Consider the following 18,742-nt stretch of genomic DNA (forward strand, 5'->3'; position numbering starts at 1 on the left):
ACTAAAAAGTGGACTCCAGCAGTCGTCAAACAAGTCTGCACTGAACCACGATCCTACGTTGTGGAAACCTCAACAGGACAGGTTCTTTTCAGAAACCCCAGGCACCCCAAGAAGGATGCCCACATTTCCAACTCAACGCAGTCATTTCTACAAAATAAACACCCGCATAACATGCAGCTCACACAACCTCATATTCGAAACATACATCCTGCAGAAGTTTCCAACACACACACCAGCATCTGTGCTTCTTCTACAGAAACACACAAATCTGCATACGAAACACAATCCAGCAACAGCAAACCAGATGGTACAGTCACAAGATCAGATCGTGTCATACCCTCCCCTTCCCCAAAAGTACGACCTATAGGTGAGGTTCATACCTGAAGCCTGTTCTAACAAACTCTGACCGATCGTTCATTTCTTTTATGATGTCAACATATGGATTATCTTTCCTTGTTGTAATTCTTGCTGTAGGAGTTACGTCCCTTATGAAAATAAACGTCTTCCTTGAGCTAACACGTCTCGTTTCATCTCCTTCATAAAACACATTCGTACTCATAATATTACGAAAAGATACAACAAGACCGGCAATCATCTGGTTCAGCTGAGCGTTGTAACAGACACAGAGTAATTTCAAAACAAAAAAAAAAAAACGAAAAAAAAATACAAATAATCAAAAATAACAAAATCCTACCTTAAAAGTACTGAAAATTTTTTTATTTATATTACTTATTCATTTTTTTTTGCAAAATATTTATCAACAACATGTTTTTTCTTTTTTCTTCAAGTAAAGATGAATGTTTTACTTTTTTAACTGTAAATTGTTAGGTGTTAATACAATAGGTACCTCCAACACGTGCCACAGTTTTACCCCCCCATATGTGACACGATGTAACTCTAATTTAATTTAATATTATCATCCTAACTTTTTTACCATTTAAAAGAAGTTTCAAACAAGCTGCTAATATTTTTAAAAAGTTTTTACAGCATACAAAAATAATGTAAATGCGAGACAAAAATTGTGTTTACATTATTGATGCTTTAAAACAACATTTCTATGTAGTGACATTTTTGAAACTGTAAATATACCCATGTTTACAAATCTAGCAAAAATCAAATTATAATCATATCTTCCTGGAATTTTCGATATTTATTCATTACTAAATAAACTTACATAATAAAAGTAGGTTTTGTTAAATATTTTTTTAGGTGTTTAACCCCCACCCTCATATTTCATGTTAGGAAAACTAAACAAAATAAATGTAGGTCAATAAAAATTTCAACATTTTTTAAAAGTGAAAAGATCAAATAATTAAAAAATAATTATTTTTATATATGTATAAAATCCCGTTATTTATTTCACTTACTGAAAAGTTGTAAAATAAAATCGGACATAAAATTATTATGTTAAAAAAAAACACTTTTTTCTGATAATTTTTTCTCTATAATATAATTATTTGAATTACAATAAAAAATAAACAGAATTCTAAAAAATAATTATTTTTAAAAAGCTTTAAATGATATTAAATTCAAAAATTACGTGATATGAAGTTTAAACAAAGATTTTTTTATAACAGGTTTCCAATAATAAAAAATATATTCATATATTTTAATATATGACTCTTGAGATAATAAAAATTGCAAATCCCAAATCAGCCTAAAAAAAATTGGTTTTGATTTTATCATTTAAATTGATAGAAGGTGATCTGTATTTTTTGCGCCATTTTTTCAAAAAAGTCTGAAGGCCTGTAAGCAAGATTCTCTTTAGACACATAAGTGTCAACAAAAGACGTTAAAATTAATTTTATTTTATTATCTCTCGTCTGTGTAGTTCATTAATAAAAATCTAAGGTAAGTCTTTTATTGTTGTTTTTTTGTCCATAGCAAAAAACAGTAACTTCCATTAACCATTATAACACGAATGCCCATCCATAGAAATTGACATAAACACAGGAAATGATGACATTGCTGTTAATGTGTATAATGCTGACATTTTACACAACGTCATGGAGATAACTATAGTATAAGTTTTTTTTATCAGAACTTTTTGTTCAGTCAAGTTTTTTTTTGGAGGGGGGCACGGAAATTTTTTATATATAGAAAATAGTAAAAATATGCTTACGAAAAGTGTAAATTGTTAGATGAAAGTACAAGAAAAAAATTTAGTCTTTTTTTTTTTACGGCAGTTCATTGCCGGCGGAAGAACTTTCTTGAGATGAGGATATGTCCTTAGGAATCTTTGATCCACTGTTGAATGGCCATTGACGGCAAAGGTGGAGGACATGGGGATAAAGGAAATGGAAAGAAGCCCCCCCCCCCAACCGGGTTGCTTTCGGAAATGTGATTTATGATGGAGACAAAAGGATCGTTTCCGAATTTTTGTCCCCACATAAATTCAAGTAAATATGAACCCAGAAGTTCCCGGTTGGTACTGCATTCTTGCTTGTTCCGTTATTTTGCTTCCTTCCCACATCCTCTCGATATGGTTCTTTGTTGCCTTCATCATGAGGTCTACAAAATGCATAATTATGATTCACTGCCAGGTGGTTGGTGGAATCCTTCTCCTCCTACTTTGTTATAGGCTTTTCCAACAGTCGGATATGACTGTAGTCACCGGCAGAATATATTTGTTTATTATTGGAAGGAGTGTTTTAACATTGCGATTTGGTATGGTCACCAAAAAACCCTCCTTGTCAGTGATGTTGTAGCCGCTGAAGACCCAAAGCGGTTCGAGTGTTTCCTTCGGTTGAATAGAAACTCATCTATTTCGACTGTGTGCCCTGAGCCCCCAATATGCCAGGGATTCCCAGGAAATACTCCTAGTAAATTTCTCTCAGAAAGTTCTTCCAGTCTGTGCAAGTGTGCTCTGAAACAATACCACATTCCCTTCGTATATTTTTCAGGGTAGCCATTTTGAACACCCACAAATAAATGATTTTTACTATTGTTGGAATCTCCAACTTGGATCATGAAAAAAATGATCCCATACGCAAGTCCATTTGTGCATCTCCAGGAGAAACCATCCTTAGCACACAATCTTTTTTTTAGTAAGCATTTTTGTTTACAATTCTTACACCTCATCTTTTTAGACAGTAATTTTTAGTTAAAAATGAAGACAACGAAAGAAAGTCTCATTTTAACATTTAATAAACTTTATTTGTCATCTTGATTAGCAGCATGTATAAAAAAGAAACGGGTTAGTAGAAGAGTTCAGTGTTCGTGCGCGCTTGTATTTATAGTAGTTGTGAAAATAATTTCTGATGTGAGGACGTAAATTAGATATCCGACAGTTAAATATAGGTTAGGCCTGTTGGAAGAAAGAGAAAAGTGTTCAATGTGTTTACATATTGGTAGGAGCATGTGTGTGATAGAGACGAGACAAAGGGTTAGTGAGTCGTGGTTTCAAAATCACTGCCTCCATCTTTCTTTCATTCTTCACTCCCGCTGTTCTCTTCACCTTCCCTTCCCTTAAACAAAGGACGTGATAGGCTAACGCAAGCTAAACGTATAAACATTATCAGGGTTCAGTGAATATATTCACCTTCCCTTTCTTTCTCCTTTACGCACGTCGGAATTCAAATATACAAACAAAATGCCAATAATTACGGCAATTGACTTTTTACTTTTTAGACAAAATTAATTTAAATGGAATCAACAAACCCCTAAGCTACGTTTGATTGCATAAATTTCGTTCTGGAATTAATCAGAGTTGTTTGTCTTATTGGGAGTGATGCCTTTAACACCACGCAGGCCAAATGAATACATCCAGCCTTGGCCCAACCAGGCAGTTTCAGCCGGGCTCCAGATGTTGACCGGGGAGTAGGAGGAGGCTTCCGAAGCGACGACTGACGCTACAAGTCATGTCGACCGAATCCACCAGTCCAAAGATTTCAGCATCAGCAAAACCAGACATGTCAGCAGCAGTTCAAAAAGCCCTTATCAGGGCTAAACAACCAGCCCTTATCAGGGCTAATAAGTTTTTCTACTAATGCGATTCACTACTGCTTGCCTCCTGAGACCCACCAGTCTCCAGTGCTTCCAGCTCACTCCAATGGCTTCCTTCTCATTCCCACAGCCTTTCCAGTCCTATGTGCTTCTAGCTCACTCCTGCAGCCTTCCAGCTCACTCCAGCGATTTCCTACTCATTCCTGCAGCCTTCCAGCCCTTGGTGCCTCCAGCCCCACCTGCATCTTTCCAGCAACCTCGCCTGCACCTTTTTTTTTTCTTTTTTTACACAGTGATCACCACTTATCAAGGCCCGGAAGCCACTCAGGGATAAGGGTTATTGCAAGTACATTACATTAATGTGGAGATTTGATGAAGTGTTTACTTAAGGGGGTGGTTCATTAGGAATTTGTTAAAGTTGGACTTGAAGACATCCTAGTTGTAGTCAGGTGGGAAGCAGGCAGATGGAACAGAGTTCCACAGGCGTGCAGTTCTAAGAAAGAAGCTTTGTTCATGGAATCCGCGTATTGATTGAGGCACAGATATAGAGTGGGGGAAGTTTTTCACAGTGGATTCAGCTAGACGGGTGTTTTTCGTGAAAGATTGGCGAGATGGACCAGAGATTGGAGCTCGGACGAGCACTTGCCATAGAAATAACGATAAAACAAGGATAGGCTCGCAACGTCTCTTCTGTGGGAGAGAGGTTGCAGGGTAGAGAAAAGGGCATCCCCTACTAAGCCACGAAGTCTATTTTGTACTCTGTCAAGGCAGGATAGGCTGTTTTTAGAAGCTCCTGCCCAGATATGGCAACAGTATTCCATCCTTGGACGTACTTGGCTTTTATATAGATAGAGAATTGCATCAGCAGTGAGATATCTTCTGGAGTGGTAGAAGGATCCCACCATCTTTCCAGCGACCTTGGCAACAGACTTGATGTACGTGTTCCATTTCAGATCAGGAGTAAAGGTCAAACCCAGAAGCTTGTCAAAACAGGGGGCCTCACCCAGACGAGAGCCATCCATCACAATTGATGCCAGATGGGGATCAGAGCGTTGATGATGTAAGGATAGGAGTTTGGTTTTGGATGCATTAAAGGTAACCAGCCACATCTTCCCCCACTGAACCACGCGCTCGAGATCAGAGGAGAGAGAATCAGAGAGAACTTTGTCATTTACAACCTTTGATGTGTTGCCATAGACGGTCGTGTCATCAGCATAGATGTCAACGAATGATTTAAGTATGTGTTTAGGGAGGTCATTGATGTAGTCCAGGAAGAAAGTTGGGCCCAGGATTGACCCCTGAGGGACTCCAGCATTTATATTGCAGGCCTCCGATTTTTGTCCATCAACCACTACTCTTATGAGCCTATCGGAGAGAAATGATTTAATAATTAAGAAAACATTTCCAGTTATACCGTAGCTGGAAATCTTGTGAAGTAGACCCTTATGCCATACCTTGTCGAAGGTCTTTGATATGTCAAGAACAATTGCCCTAGAAAGGAAGCCTTTGTCAAGAGATTCACTAATCTTGTGGGATATAACCGTCAGCACATCTGTGGTAGATCTTGCAGAGCGGAAATCATATTATGTGTAACTAAGAAGGTTATTCCTGCTGAGGTGGTTGACTATTTCTCTATTTAATATGGATTCGAGCAACTTACTCATAACACACAGGAGACTTATTGGTCTGTACGGAGAGGGAGATGACTTATCACCTGAATTCTTAAATACAAGGCAAACTGATGAGGTCTTCCAGGGAGTCGGAAAGCACTTCTCCTTAAGGCAGCGCTTAAATAGTTTCTTAAGTATGGGAGCAAGTTCTGGTTGAAGCTTTTTTAACACTATAATTGGGATGCCATCAGGGCCAGTTGCTTTACTGGAATCTAGGTTCTTGATTAGCTTGGCGACCTCATGCACAGATATTTGTATGTTACCTAGCTTGTTCTGTGTTATAGGAGGAAATATGGGGAGTTGATGGCTTCGTCGCATAGGGTAGAATTAGCTGCAAAGTTCTTTGCAAATAGTTTGGCCTTGTCTGATGCTGACGAGATGACCTCTGGTCCATTGATAATGGTTGGGATAGAACGCAACTCTTCTGTTCAGGATCCTATTTGTTATTTGCCAAAACTGGTGGGAACCAAGCCACTGATCAGCTACCTTGGATTTAACAGACTGGGCATATAGCTCTCTTGCATTTTTTATTACTCTTTTACAGTGGTTGCTGGCATTCCTGAAAGCAGCTTTAGTCTCAGTGCATCTATTACGTTGGTAGCTATGGAAAAAGTGATTTCTGTGCGCGATAGCAGCAGCACATTTTGGGGAAAACCATGGCTGGCTGTTAGGTTTTTGTTGGAATTTTTTAGATGGTATGAATTGGTCTATGCCTACAATTAACCATTCGGTCAGATCTGATACTATAGAGGACACTTCCTTTTTAAACATGGAGTGCAGAGGTAAATCAGATATGAATGTACGGAAGCTATCCCAGTCAGCACTAGAGTATCGGTATACAGTATGGTGGAGGGGTATGTCTGGAGACTTCTTACATTTCGTTTTTATCTTAACTGATACGACGGAGTGGTCGGAGGATCCTAGAGGAGAATGAACGGAACATGAACATAGCTCAGGGGAAGTTGTGAGTCTAGGAGGCTTGCATATTGACCGGGTGTATCGGGCACACGGGTGGGTTCGCGAACAATCTGAGTGAGGTCATAAGCAATGGCAAAATCATGACAAAACCTCCCCTCATCATCTGTCTTATTTGAATGGGCAGCCATTCCACGTTATGGACGTTGAAGTCACCACAGATGTGGATGTTAGCCGAGGGATGTGCAGACAGTATGTGGTCTATTTTCTCAGATATGCTCTTAAAGATAGTAACTCCGCTGTTGTGAGGCCGATGGAGGGCAAATATAAATGCAGTGCTGTTAGCAAGTGCAACCCTGAAGCACATATAGGGTAAATTAGGATCTTCTCTAGAGATATCCCTGCCACATGGGAAGCCATCCTTAATGTAGGCACATATTCCATGCCCATGGCGATCTTGGGGGTCAGATTTAGCTGTTAAATTAGAGTATCCGTTAATTATGAACTCATCTAGGGAAGTGGTCGGCCCTATTCCAGTTTCACTTAGAAATAATATGTTCGGTTTCGTCTCCTGTAATTGGGTTTCAACCTCTGGAAGGTTGGAACATAGACCCCTGATGGAGAAGGAGACCTGGTCTACGTTGGATGATGGGGTTCTAGGTTTAATCGAGTTTTTATTCTGGAGATATTTCATGTTGAGGTTTTGGGATTTGTGGAATAGGTCGGCATACTTGGTTAGAGCAGTACAGAGAGGGAAAGTAAGAGAGAAAAAGACAGGAAAATTTATTTTTTTTGTAGCACACGAAAAGGTAAAGCCGTAACAATTACCCACTAGTATGGCATCGAGAGGCCCCACCATGGTCCAGATCCACTCACCAAATGGCAATACAGCAGTCCCAGTACTTTGCGCCTGCTGATAGGACAGCCTCCTTAGTGGTTAATCCAAGGTTCGGGTCCCTGACTACCAGGTGGATAACGTCAGCCCAGACAAAATGTTTACCTCCAGCACCCTTACTAGTGACATGGCCACAAGGACAGACAGAGACAGAAAAAGTTCCGACATCTCAGACTACTGGTCACCAAGTACTACCGACCTTTAAGCAGCTTTTTCTTCACCCTTTGTCAGAAAAATCACTCATTGAATGAGGACTGAGGGACAAAAAAGGAGAAGCGAGAGTTACTAGAGCTGCCGATAACACATCCACTGTATTATCTACTCTCCATTTAAAAAAAAAAAACAAAAAAAAAGGGGGGGAGGGGAATGGGTACAAGTGACTTATTTATATCTAAGTAGTAAGTCCTGTGCTAAGTTAACAATTCAGGACACTTGATGATAATCTCCCCTCCCCTCCCATATTAATGGGTGGAGTTTGTGTCGTTATCTATCGAGTTTTACATACTTGCACCTCACTCCTCTGGGCTGTAACCTCGCTTGCACCTTGCTTCTACAACCTCGTTCTTTCAGTCTACAACCTCACCTGCATCTGGCTCCCTATTGACCGTCCGTTCTTTAACACTGACTCTACGTTTTCAGTGTTGTCCATTCCTTAACACTGACCCCCCTCATTCTCAGATAGCCCTGACGTCCCGCCGATCATTCCAGACCCAGCGAGGAACCCTAAACCACACTACGTCTAGAGTACCTGTTCCAGACCTTAGCTTCAAGTGACGTGCAACCTTCCGGACAACCAGCATCCAGATCATATGATTTTTTGCGTCCTTTGCAAATAAAAGGTGAACCCTCGTCTTTAACCAAACAACCTCTGTCTGTCATTCTTCTTTGCCTCTTTGCTGTTTTGCCCGTTTGCCCGTTTGCTTGTTAGTTGTTGGGACAACCAGCCTCGCAACAAGTGTCTTGTGGTAGAAAAGAGTACATGTTTGAAACGCATGTGGAAGCAAGTGGGAGTTTCAAGGTCAACATGTTGGCTTGTTGTATTCATGTTTGACCTGGGACCAAACCCCCAGGTGAAGTCTGCTGTCCGGCAGGGCCAGGAGAGAAGGGAAGTAAGAGGGAGAGCATTCTCGGTTTTACCTTTTATGCACTTGGTCACATGATTAAGAGCTAGCTTGTGATTGGACAAGCTAGGGAGAAAACGGATTTCAAATCTTGAGCCGTGAGAATTAACTCCAGCTAGTTCGTCTGCTACAGGTTTCTTCTGACAATATGAGATTGTCTGCATCGGTGTTTCGATTTCTTTTTCCAACATGCATAGATTTATTTCTGTTCCTGTCATTTTTCTGTTTGGCGAGTTTGAAACCATATTTGTTTGTTAGCTTTTTTGTTTATTCACTTTCTTCCAATTTGAAAGTCGTCTGCTTCCATTTTCAATAGCGCTTTTTCATTGGCTAATCAAATGCCCAGCCAATGAATTATATAAATATAAATAAATATTCAGAATAAAAAAAAACTCCTTCTGCCTTAAAATCACAGTAAAAATACTAAAAAAAACAAATAAATAAAATAAAAAGTCATTTTAGCGTTTTAATATTTGAATAACGCTCAGCTGATCCATGCTTGACGGGAATTCCTGAGAATCCAGGTCAAATTATGCAAGAGAGTACTAAATTCAAATAAAGATTATTTTTTATGTAAACTGTTGTCGCAAAGAAAAAAAAAGAGTACACAAAACTCAGCTCACTGCAGCAGCGTCGTGTGTCTGTACTTTCCATACACTCGTTTTCACGTCTGTCCCATCTGCTCCAGTGGCCTGTTTTTACAAAAGACAGAGTCCTCCAAATTTGCATATTTGCATATGGGTGTGAGAACACACAAGATTCTGTGAGACTGCATTGTTATATAAGGCCACAGGCGCCATCTTGGACCCTTTTCAGTATCATGACGCTCCATCGGCAAAGTGCACACTGAGGCTGTTTAAAAGATAAGCCAGCGTTCCCACAATTTTCGCCATGCTCCCCCCTGATATCATCATCACAGAGAGGGCAGGGACGTGGTGGCCTTTTTCTTCGGGTGCTTTTTGGAGTAGGGGACCAAAGGCTTCGTCCTCGCCTGTGCTTTCATCCTCGGTTTCAGGTCGGTGAACCTAAGGCTGTTAATCTCAGTGTCGCTGTCTGACGATGTCGGCGTAACCCAGAATGATGGTTCACTGGTCTCGGATCCAGTCTCACTCTCATTGCTGAGTGGTGGCTGTGCTTGTGTGGCAATTGAAAATCCTTGGATGTGACAGGTCACCCCATCAATCCGCACCCATTGCGGGCTGATCACCTCAGTAACATGCCTGGTTCAATAGTGTGTGGTGCACTTGCTGCGGGGGTTCTTAATCCAGACAACATCCCCCTCTTTGATACTCTCTCTCGTCGCCTCCAGCTCAGGCAGTGGGCTGGTCTGCATACCTCCCGCCCTGACGTGGTACCTGTGCAGTGGTTTGGCTGGTGCGATAGAAGGTGAAATGTCATCCCTGGGTGTGACGTTATACCAATAGACCACCTCAAGCACCGTACACCCCTTTCCTAGCTGCGATGGGTCTTTACAGTCCTGTGGTTTCTCTCAATAATTCCATTTCCACTGGGCACATGGGCGCACCAAAATTGCAGACGTATACCCCAGCTGTCTGTGAACTGTTTGAACTGCTCGCTAACAAATGCAGTGCCATTGTTGGTCAGTATCTCAGAAGGGGGACCATACTCGAGGAAGACACTTTCCAGCTCACTGACAATGGCGGCCGAGTCCTGCTGGTGAAAGGGCTGCCACAATGCAAATCTAGACAGTCTGCAATCGATGAGCATCAAAAAATGCCTGCTGTTGTGGTGAGTTACGTTCATTGCAAGCCTCTCACACTCAGTTTTCCCTTCTTCCACCAGACGGGTGCTGGTTCGATTGACCGACAGGTTTCGCAGCTCCTCACAACAGATTTCACGTCCCTCTTTGATACATAGGGGTCGACCAGCGTAGCGAAGTAAAGTGCCAGCTTTAGTAATGGACATCAACAACATGGTCCGGACTAAGCCAACACCCCACCGTGGTGCACTTCACAGGTACCAGTTTGTCCACTTCTCTCGGCAGGTCCAGCCAATGGCGTGGCATTCTGGTCAGACGATCAGCGCAATTCTGACAGGACTGCACCAGTGACACATCTACGGCCAGGTTGAATTCCTTGATTATCTCGGTCAGGGTAGCAAGTTGTCTCCATATTAGCATTTCAGCTGATGCCTTCATTGTCAACCGTGCTTTCCGACTCAAGGCATCGGTTATCCACCGATGCACGCACGTAGAGTCTGTGATGATGTGTAGCACTCTGGCCTGCCACTGAAGCGCCACATTTACCACTTTGAGTGTAGCATCCAGCTCAGTCAGGTTTATGTGCCCGGCGTCATTTTCTGGCCGAAGCCAGCAGGCATCTTCCATCGACTGCCAGAGCAACGCCAAGGGCAAGTGAGCTAGCGTCCACCCAAACTGTAAACTCTCTCCCGTCGACACACCAACTCCCTCGAATGGGGTCATCCTCAGTCACTCTGGCCACAGCTTCCACCAGCATGCTTCGCAGGGTGGGATCACACACCTCATCATCCCATCCCGTTGGCATGGAAGTCGCACGTCGCTTTATGGCCGCCACCCCCACCTAGAGCCACCCACACACGGGGAAGTAGCCCAGCAGTTTTCCACAGACGGAAAAAGCATTCTGACACGTGATGTTGGATGGAACTTCCGGGATGTCACCACCTCTTCCCCAGCGGAGTCCATCTGCACTGCCGTTCACATGCAAGCCACAAACTTTCGCTCCATCTTGCAGGCACTCTGGCTCCTTGCACGACAGCCCGAAGCTCTCAAAGTGTTCTTTCATTACTTGGGCAGACATGAGGCTCTCATTCACAAAAATGTTGTCAATATACGACGATGTCGTTTATTGCACGGCTTCATCCTGACGCCAGATCGTCTATATAATTGCTGTCATAATGTTCGGGGCCACGTTCAGGCTGAAGCCCAGCCTGGTCAAACAATAGCGAGTCCCTTGATCTCGACCGTCTGGAACGACCACAGCAATTTCTCGACACGTCGCAAGTCCAGGATTGCTGTGTACGCCTTCTGCTGCCACCACTCCCTCAGTTTATGTGCGCAGACATCAACCCCCGCCGTGTGTGGGTCAATGTGTTCATTGAGTTCCAGGTAATCCATGACAGGTTGGACCTTCTGTTTATTCTCTTGCCTGACGGCCATCAGGGAGATCAGCCCCCTTGATGGCCTAAGCTCATCCTCTGGGTATGGAACCAGCCAGTCATTATCCATCCAAACCTGGAGTTCTGCCTCATACTACCCCCAGAGCCACGCAGGAGGGGGATACTCCGTCTTCCGATTCTGCAAGGACACTGGTGGCTGGGCTACTTCCAGGACACAGTCCACGCATTTGTGCACTTGTCGTATTCCGCGTGGAAGTCGGGTTCATCAAGAGTGATTGTTGCGCAGACCTGTTCCTCCCATTGGGAAAACCTCACATCACCGGTGCTGTCCACGGTGATTCCACCCAGCTGTCTAATAGTGTCCATTCCCAGGAGAAGGTCGTATCCAAAAAGCTCCCTGTTGACCACTAACGCCTTCACTGCTACCCGGGGGGGGGGCATCGCCGACGCTTATATGGACAATGCTCACCCCACAACACACCTGTGAGCCTCAACCAACGGTTAATACTGGGACCTTCTGTTTCATCCACGCGGTGCAACATTTATTGTGTATGAGGATTTGGGTGCATCCGGTGTCAACCAGCGTTGAACGCCTACACCCACAAGTCGCACTGTCACTACAGGAAGTGCTTTGTTCAGTGTTGCTTTGGGGAGGGTACTGGTGCCGCGGCTTCCTCCCCTTGCTTGTCTCCTGAACAATTCTGTGCTACGTGGCCTGGCTTGTCGCATCGATGACAACGTCTTTGTTTCTGTGCTCCATAGTCCGGGGTGTGCTTCACAACACTTCTGCAGTCTCTGGCAAAGTGGTTGGGCCATCACATTTGTAGCACCGTGGGCTCTCTATCAACTGCTGCCGAGACCTGCTCCACATCGTCCTTAAGGATGTTTCGGGCTCTAACCAACAACTCCTCCAACCCATGCTCATTTAGCTTCGACAACGACCGCAACAGCTGACTGACATCATGCAGGAGCCCAGACACAGAAGCGCATGCCAATATTCGGTCGCTTGCAGCGCCGAAGGGAACAGCAAGCTTCTTCAGGTCGGCCAGGTAGACGTCCACAGTCTCCCCTGACCCAAGCTGATGTTCAGAGAATTGCCTTGAGGCAACAAAAGGGTCCTTACAACACTTGTTTTATCTGCTCCATAACCTGGTACATGGCATAAGCCCCCTTAGTGAGCATCAATGGGATGACTATAGCTGGATCCTTAATTTTGCACAACCGGCAAACGTGCTCGGCCTTCTCCAGCCATTTTACCACCGAAGGACCAGCTGGGGACCCGTCAAACTCTGGTATCAGCTTCAGGTCGAATCTGTCTATGGTAAAAAATGTACGCCGAAATAGCTTGTTGTTGCAAAGAAAAAAAAAAGAGTACACAAAACCTCAGCTCACTGTAGCATCTTCGTCCGTCAGTACTTTCCGTAGACTCGTTTTCACATCTGTCCCATCTGCTCCAGTGGCATGTTTTTATAAAAGACAGATGCCTCCAAATTTGAATATATGCACGATAGCACACAAGATTCTGGGAAGAACTTTGCAGCTAATTCTACCCTATGTGATGAGATTCTGCCAAGAACTTTGCAGTTAATTCCACCCTATGCGACGAAGGCCATCAACTCCAGGTATTTCCTCCAATAACAGACAAAACACTATGCAACATACAAATATCTGTGTGTGAGGTCGCCAAGCTAATCAAGAACCTTGATTCCAGTAAAGCAACTGGCCCTGACGGCTTCCCAATTATAGTGTTGAAAAAGCTTCAACCAGAACTTGCCCCCATACTTACAAAACTGTTTAAGCATTGCCTTAAGGAGAAGTGCTTTCCAACACTCTGGAAAACCTCATCAGTATACCCTGTATTTAAGAACTCAGGTGATAAGTCATCCCCCTCTCAGTACAGTCCAATAAGTCTCTTGTGTGTTATGAGTAAGTTACTGGAATCCATATTAAATAGAGAAGTAGTCAATCACCTCAGCAGAAATAACCTCCTTAGTGACATGCAATATGGTTTCCGTTCTGCAAGATCTACAGCTGATGTGCGAACAGTTATATCCCATAGGATTAGTGAATCTCTCGACAAAGGCTTCCTTTCTAGGGCAATTGCTCTTGACATATCAAAGGCCTTCGAGAAGGTTTGGCATAAGGGCCTACTTCACAAGATTTCCAGCTACAGTATAGCTAGAAATGTTTTCTCAATAATTAAATCATTTCTCTCTGATAGGCTCATAAGAGTAGTGGTTGATGGGCAGAAATCAGAGGCCCACAGTATTAATGCTGGAGTCCCTCAGGGGTTCATCCTGGGTCCAACTCTCTTCTTGATCTACATCAATGATCTCCCAAAACACATACTTAAATCATTCATTGACATCTATGCTGATGACACGACCATCTATGGCAACACATCAAAGGCCGTAAATGACAAAGTTCTCTCTGATTCTCTCTCCTTTGATCTTGAACGCGTGATAAAGTGGAGGAAGAGGTGGCTGGTTACCTTTAATGCATCTAAAACCAAGCTTCTATCTTTACATCATCAACGCTCTGATCCCCATCTGGCATCAATTGTGATGGATGGCTCTTGTCTTGGGGGGGCCCCATGTTTTGACAAGCTTCTGAGTTTGACCTTTACTCCTGATCTGAAATGGAACACGTACATCAAGTCTGTTGCCAAGGTCACTGGGAAAATGGTAGGATCCTTCTACCGCTCCAGAAGATATCTCACTACTGATACAATTCTCTATCTGTATAAAAGCCAAGTACGTCCAAGGATGTAGTATTGCTGCCACATCTGGACTGGAGCTGCTAAAAACAGCCTATCCTGCCTTGACAGAGTACAAAATAGACTTCGTGGCTTAGTAGGGGATGCTCTTTTCTTTTCCCTCCAGCCTCTCTCCCACAGAAGAGATGTTGCGAGCCTGTCTTTTTTTTATTGTTATTTCTATGGCAAGTGCTCGTCCGAGCTCCAATCTCTGGTCCATCTCGCCAATCTTTCACGAAAAGCATCCGTTTAGCTGAAACCACTGTCAGTAATTTTCCCCACTCTTTATCTGTGCCTAAATCAAAACGTAGATTCCATGAACAAAGCTTCTTTCTTAGAAGTGCACGCCTGTGGAACTCTCTTTCCGTTTGCCTGTTTCCCACCTGACTACAACTTGGATGTCTTCAAGTCCAACATAAACAAATTCCTGATGAATCACCCCCTTAAGTAAAACACTTTATCAAATCTCCAATACTAACAATTACTACGATACTATCCCATTGATTACTGTACATGCAATAACCCTTATCCTTGAGTGGCTTTCGGGCTTTGATAAGTAATAATGTAAAAAAAAAAAAAGACTGCATTGTTATATAAGGCCGCAGGTGCCATCTTGGACCCTTTTTAGCATCATGATGCTGCGTCGGCAAAGCGCACACCGAGGCCGTTTAAGAGGTAAGTCTGCGTTCCCACAATTTTCGACACATATACTTAAAAAAATTTTGGTACTCATGCAGAGAGTGATCCGTGCTGAAATAATAACGTTATTATTTAAAAAGCCATTCTTAACATGGGGAGAGGAGGGTGTTTTGTACCTAACCTGTACTTAAACCTTACAACTGAATAAAAAAACATATCATAAAACTTTAATTAAACTTGGAAATACGATTTAAAAAATAGTGCGGATAACTAGGTGTGTCAGAAACTTCATGAAAAATATTGAATAATTCCACCCCCTGTCTTTCCAAGCTTATAACTACTCGAAAAATGTAATTCAAACCCTAATTTATTTTTCAATTAAAGGAGCAATGACCAAGGTTTCATTAAAAAAAAAACAACGTGGTTTTAAAAAAAAAGGTTTTAAATTTCGGATTTACAGGTAAATTTCTAGAAAACACTTCTTTTTTTGTTTTAAATTTGAATATATTATTTATTGATCTTTTATCTTCAATTTGTGATATATAATACTTTGGTGAGTAGATTAATTATTTACTTTTTAATGGACATTTCAAAATGGGGGGCGTGAATTAATTCGACCCCCTGTTTTTCCAAGCTTATAACTACTCGAAAAATGTAATTCAAACCCTTTTTTTTTTCAATTAAAGGAGCAATGACTAAGGTTTCATAAAAAAAACAACAACGTGGTTTCTAAAAAAAAACACTACGTTTTCTTTTAAATTTGAATATATTATTTATTGATCTGTTATCTTCAATTTGTGATATATAAAACTTTGGTGAGTAAATTAATTATTTACTTTTTAATAGACATTTCAAAATGGGGGGGGGCGTGAATTAAAAAAACCCATAAAATTTCATATTGACCCTGAAAATATCGTAAAAATAGAATCAATAGAAAAATTTTGATAGATTTTTTAAGTTTAAAAATTAAAAAATACTGAGCTCGTAAAATTCAATTAATTTCATTAGTTTTTTTTTTTAAATAAAAAAATTTTCTATTACTTTTTACTATAATAGCTGATTTTGGAAGTATAATCCATAAAGAAAATAAACAACCCACTTTTAAAAGAGAAATTACGAGTTTTTTTTTATATTTTATTCGCAGTTTCGTGTTAGGGGTGTCAAAAATTCCTACAAAAATTCTGATACACCTAGCGGATCACTCTCTGCATTAGTACAAAAAATTTTTCCTTCGTTTTAAATTTTCAATTAGACACAAAAAAAAACACCTCGTTTCATTTTACTCTTGACTTGTAGTAAAATAAATTGCAAAGTAAAATATATTTTCGTTATAATACTTTAAAAAAATCTCATTTCTTATAAGAAAAAACTTGCAATACAAAAACATTTTAAAACGAAGGAACTTTTTAGAGTCTGCACCGTGTAAACGACTGCTTCGCAGAAATTGTTTGTAAACAATCACAAGCGAAATTTAAACTCCACCAAAAATGTATTCATCTACATAGATTTGATATTGACAAATAAATAAAATTATTATATTGTAAAATCTATTTCTATTTCAAATATTTGCTCCGTAACAATTTTTTTTTTTTTTGGTACCAACTTCCGGTTTTTTCCGGTGTACTCCTTGTGTATATTTTAATAACATCACCGTAAGTGTTCTTTATTTCTTTTACTATTCTTATGTCTTCATTCAAATCTTAATTCAGCGTTTTAAAGATAGAATCTATCGTCTTTTGTTTTATTGCATTTGTGGTTATTTTTTTATGTCTCTACAAAACTATATTTAATTCGGTTTTACATTTCCTGCTTATAAACACAAAACAAAATACTGCTAGAATATTACATTTTTGCACTATTGATAGTATTTCAAAATACTGGCAGAAACCCATCCAATAGATGAGTTTCTACCAGTATTTTGTTTAATTTACGATTTTTGAGTGATTATCAAGGGTCTAACTGAAATCGCCATTTTTTTTTTTTCGTTTTGCAACCAGCTTGATTTTGCTTCAAAGTAAATAAACACATAAAATAATTTAAACGCAAATTCATCTATTTAGGTAGAAGAATGACTTCTCCTGCCTTTGGTAACATTTATTTGGGCATTTCTGCATGACAGTGCCATGAGGCGACTGAGACGAGTTGTCGACCCAGACACCGCCAAAAATCGTCGAAAAATCAAGTTGTTGTTTTTTAAAACGAAATTACATTTATTAAAATCCATTATTTCTGAGTAACTTTTTTTTCCCAGAAAGATAAAACCCTGAATTTTATCATATAGAAAACAGAATAATGTAAAACTTTTTCTACTATTTTTAATTAAATTTTAAATGTTAAATTTTCCCCAAAAGTTAACAATTGACATTTTTTGTCTTGCACAAAAAACGTACATAAATATTTTTAAAAAAAGGTTTTTGAAATAATTAATTTATTTATTTGTTGTCTAACTAAGATATAGGATCATTTTCTATGAGAATATGCAAAAATATTATAATATAAGTACCTGGATTTCAAATAATTCCACTTATTCATATAGGCAACCAGTTACTTCGCGTCGATCTAGAGTCTAGATCGACAATGTTTACGTTTGTAGTTGATAAAAAGCAAACTATGGAAGACCAAACAGGCCAAAAAAAACTTATTTTTTAGTGACGAAAACTTCAATGTATTATTAACGCTGAGGCTGGCCAATACCAGATGGGTGACCATTTGTATGAATTTGGTTTTTAATGTGTATGTGCGTGGGGGGCCAGGCTCCCCAAAATGGTGGGGGGCAATTTAAAACAGAATAAAAAAAAATTATTTCAGCGCGTTTGGTCCACCGTAGTCGAAAGGCGGCAAACGTTTTCAAACGGGATCGAAAAAATGATGATATTTTTAACACAAAGGGCACAATATTTATCGAATTTTCTTTTTTTTTTGTATCGATTCTTCAAAGCATATGGCCTGTTTAATAATGGTCATGCATTATTCGGCTCGCTAAAAAAAATTTGTTAATTTATTTATCAAAGATTTTAAAATGGCTTTTTTCGTATAAATATTAAATTTTTTTTTTTTTTTTTGCTTAACTTAAATTAATTATTTTACTTAACATATTCACCGAATTTCACACTTCAAAACTCAAAAGCGGGATAATTAAACAATCGAAGTTCTGATATTCAGACGTCAAAATAAGGTATACAAACAAGTTTTTTTTTTTTTTTTTAATCTATAATCCCGTCCCTTACAACAACACAATATGTTTTGTTCAGTTTCAGATGATTATTTTAAGCATATTTGGAACCCCCTCAAAACAAGGGGGGGGGGGGGTTGTAAGCAAAAAAAAAAATAAAAATATATATATATATATATATATAAATATCGTTTATGAAAAATAAGTACACTGTTATAAAGTTCATTCTTCTCTTAATAATCGCTGAAAATTTCGTATTGATTGGATAATTACCTGATTTTTGGTAGATTTTTAAAAAGACGGTCCGTCAAAAAATACTTACCTGCCTGCCCCCGTTGATCAAGTTTATCATCCAATAAAAAGCGATAACAAATGCGCTTAGCCAATAAAAACCGAAGCAAACGACTTTTAATAAATTGGAAGAAAATAAGTTTTTAATTGCGCACAAATTTAATACTTCATAACTAGTGGGGAGATGCCCCTTTTCTCTTTCCTGCAACTTCTTTCCCATAG

At 40.2% G+C, this 18,742-nt stretch overlaps 1 protein-coding gene across 1 annotated transcript in view; it reads left to right on the forward strand.

The window, feature by feature from the left end:
- The first annotated feature begins 16,609 nt into the window (after positions 1-16,609).
- LOC145293827 (splicing factor 45-like) overlaps positions 16,610-18,742 on the forward strand; it is a 269,412-nt gene continuing 267,279 nt past the window's right edge. The window contains exon 1 of the mRNA XM_080140477.1: positions 16,610-16,709. The gene's annotated coding sequence lies outside the window, so the exon portion shown is untranslated. The remainder of the gene's footprint in view (positions 16,710-18,742) is intronic.

The sequence above is a fragment of the Euprymna scolopes genome, chromosome 15 (assembly GCF_053919585.1).
Source record: "Euprymna scolopes isolate OS-2025 chromosome 15, ASM5391958v1, whole genome shotgun sequence".
Taxonomy (NCBI): domain Eukaryota; kingdom Metazoa; phylum Mollusca; class Cephalopoda; order Sepiida; family Sepiolidae; genus Euprymna; species Euprymna scolopes.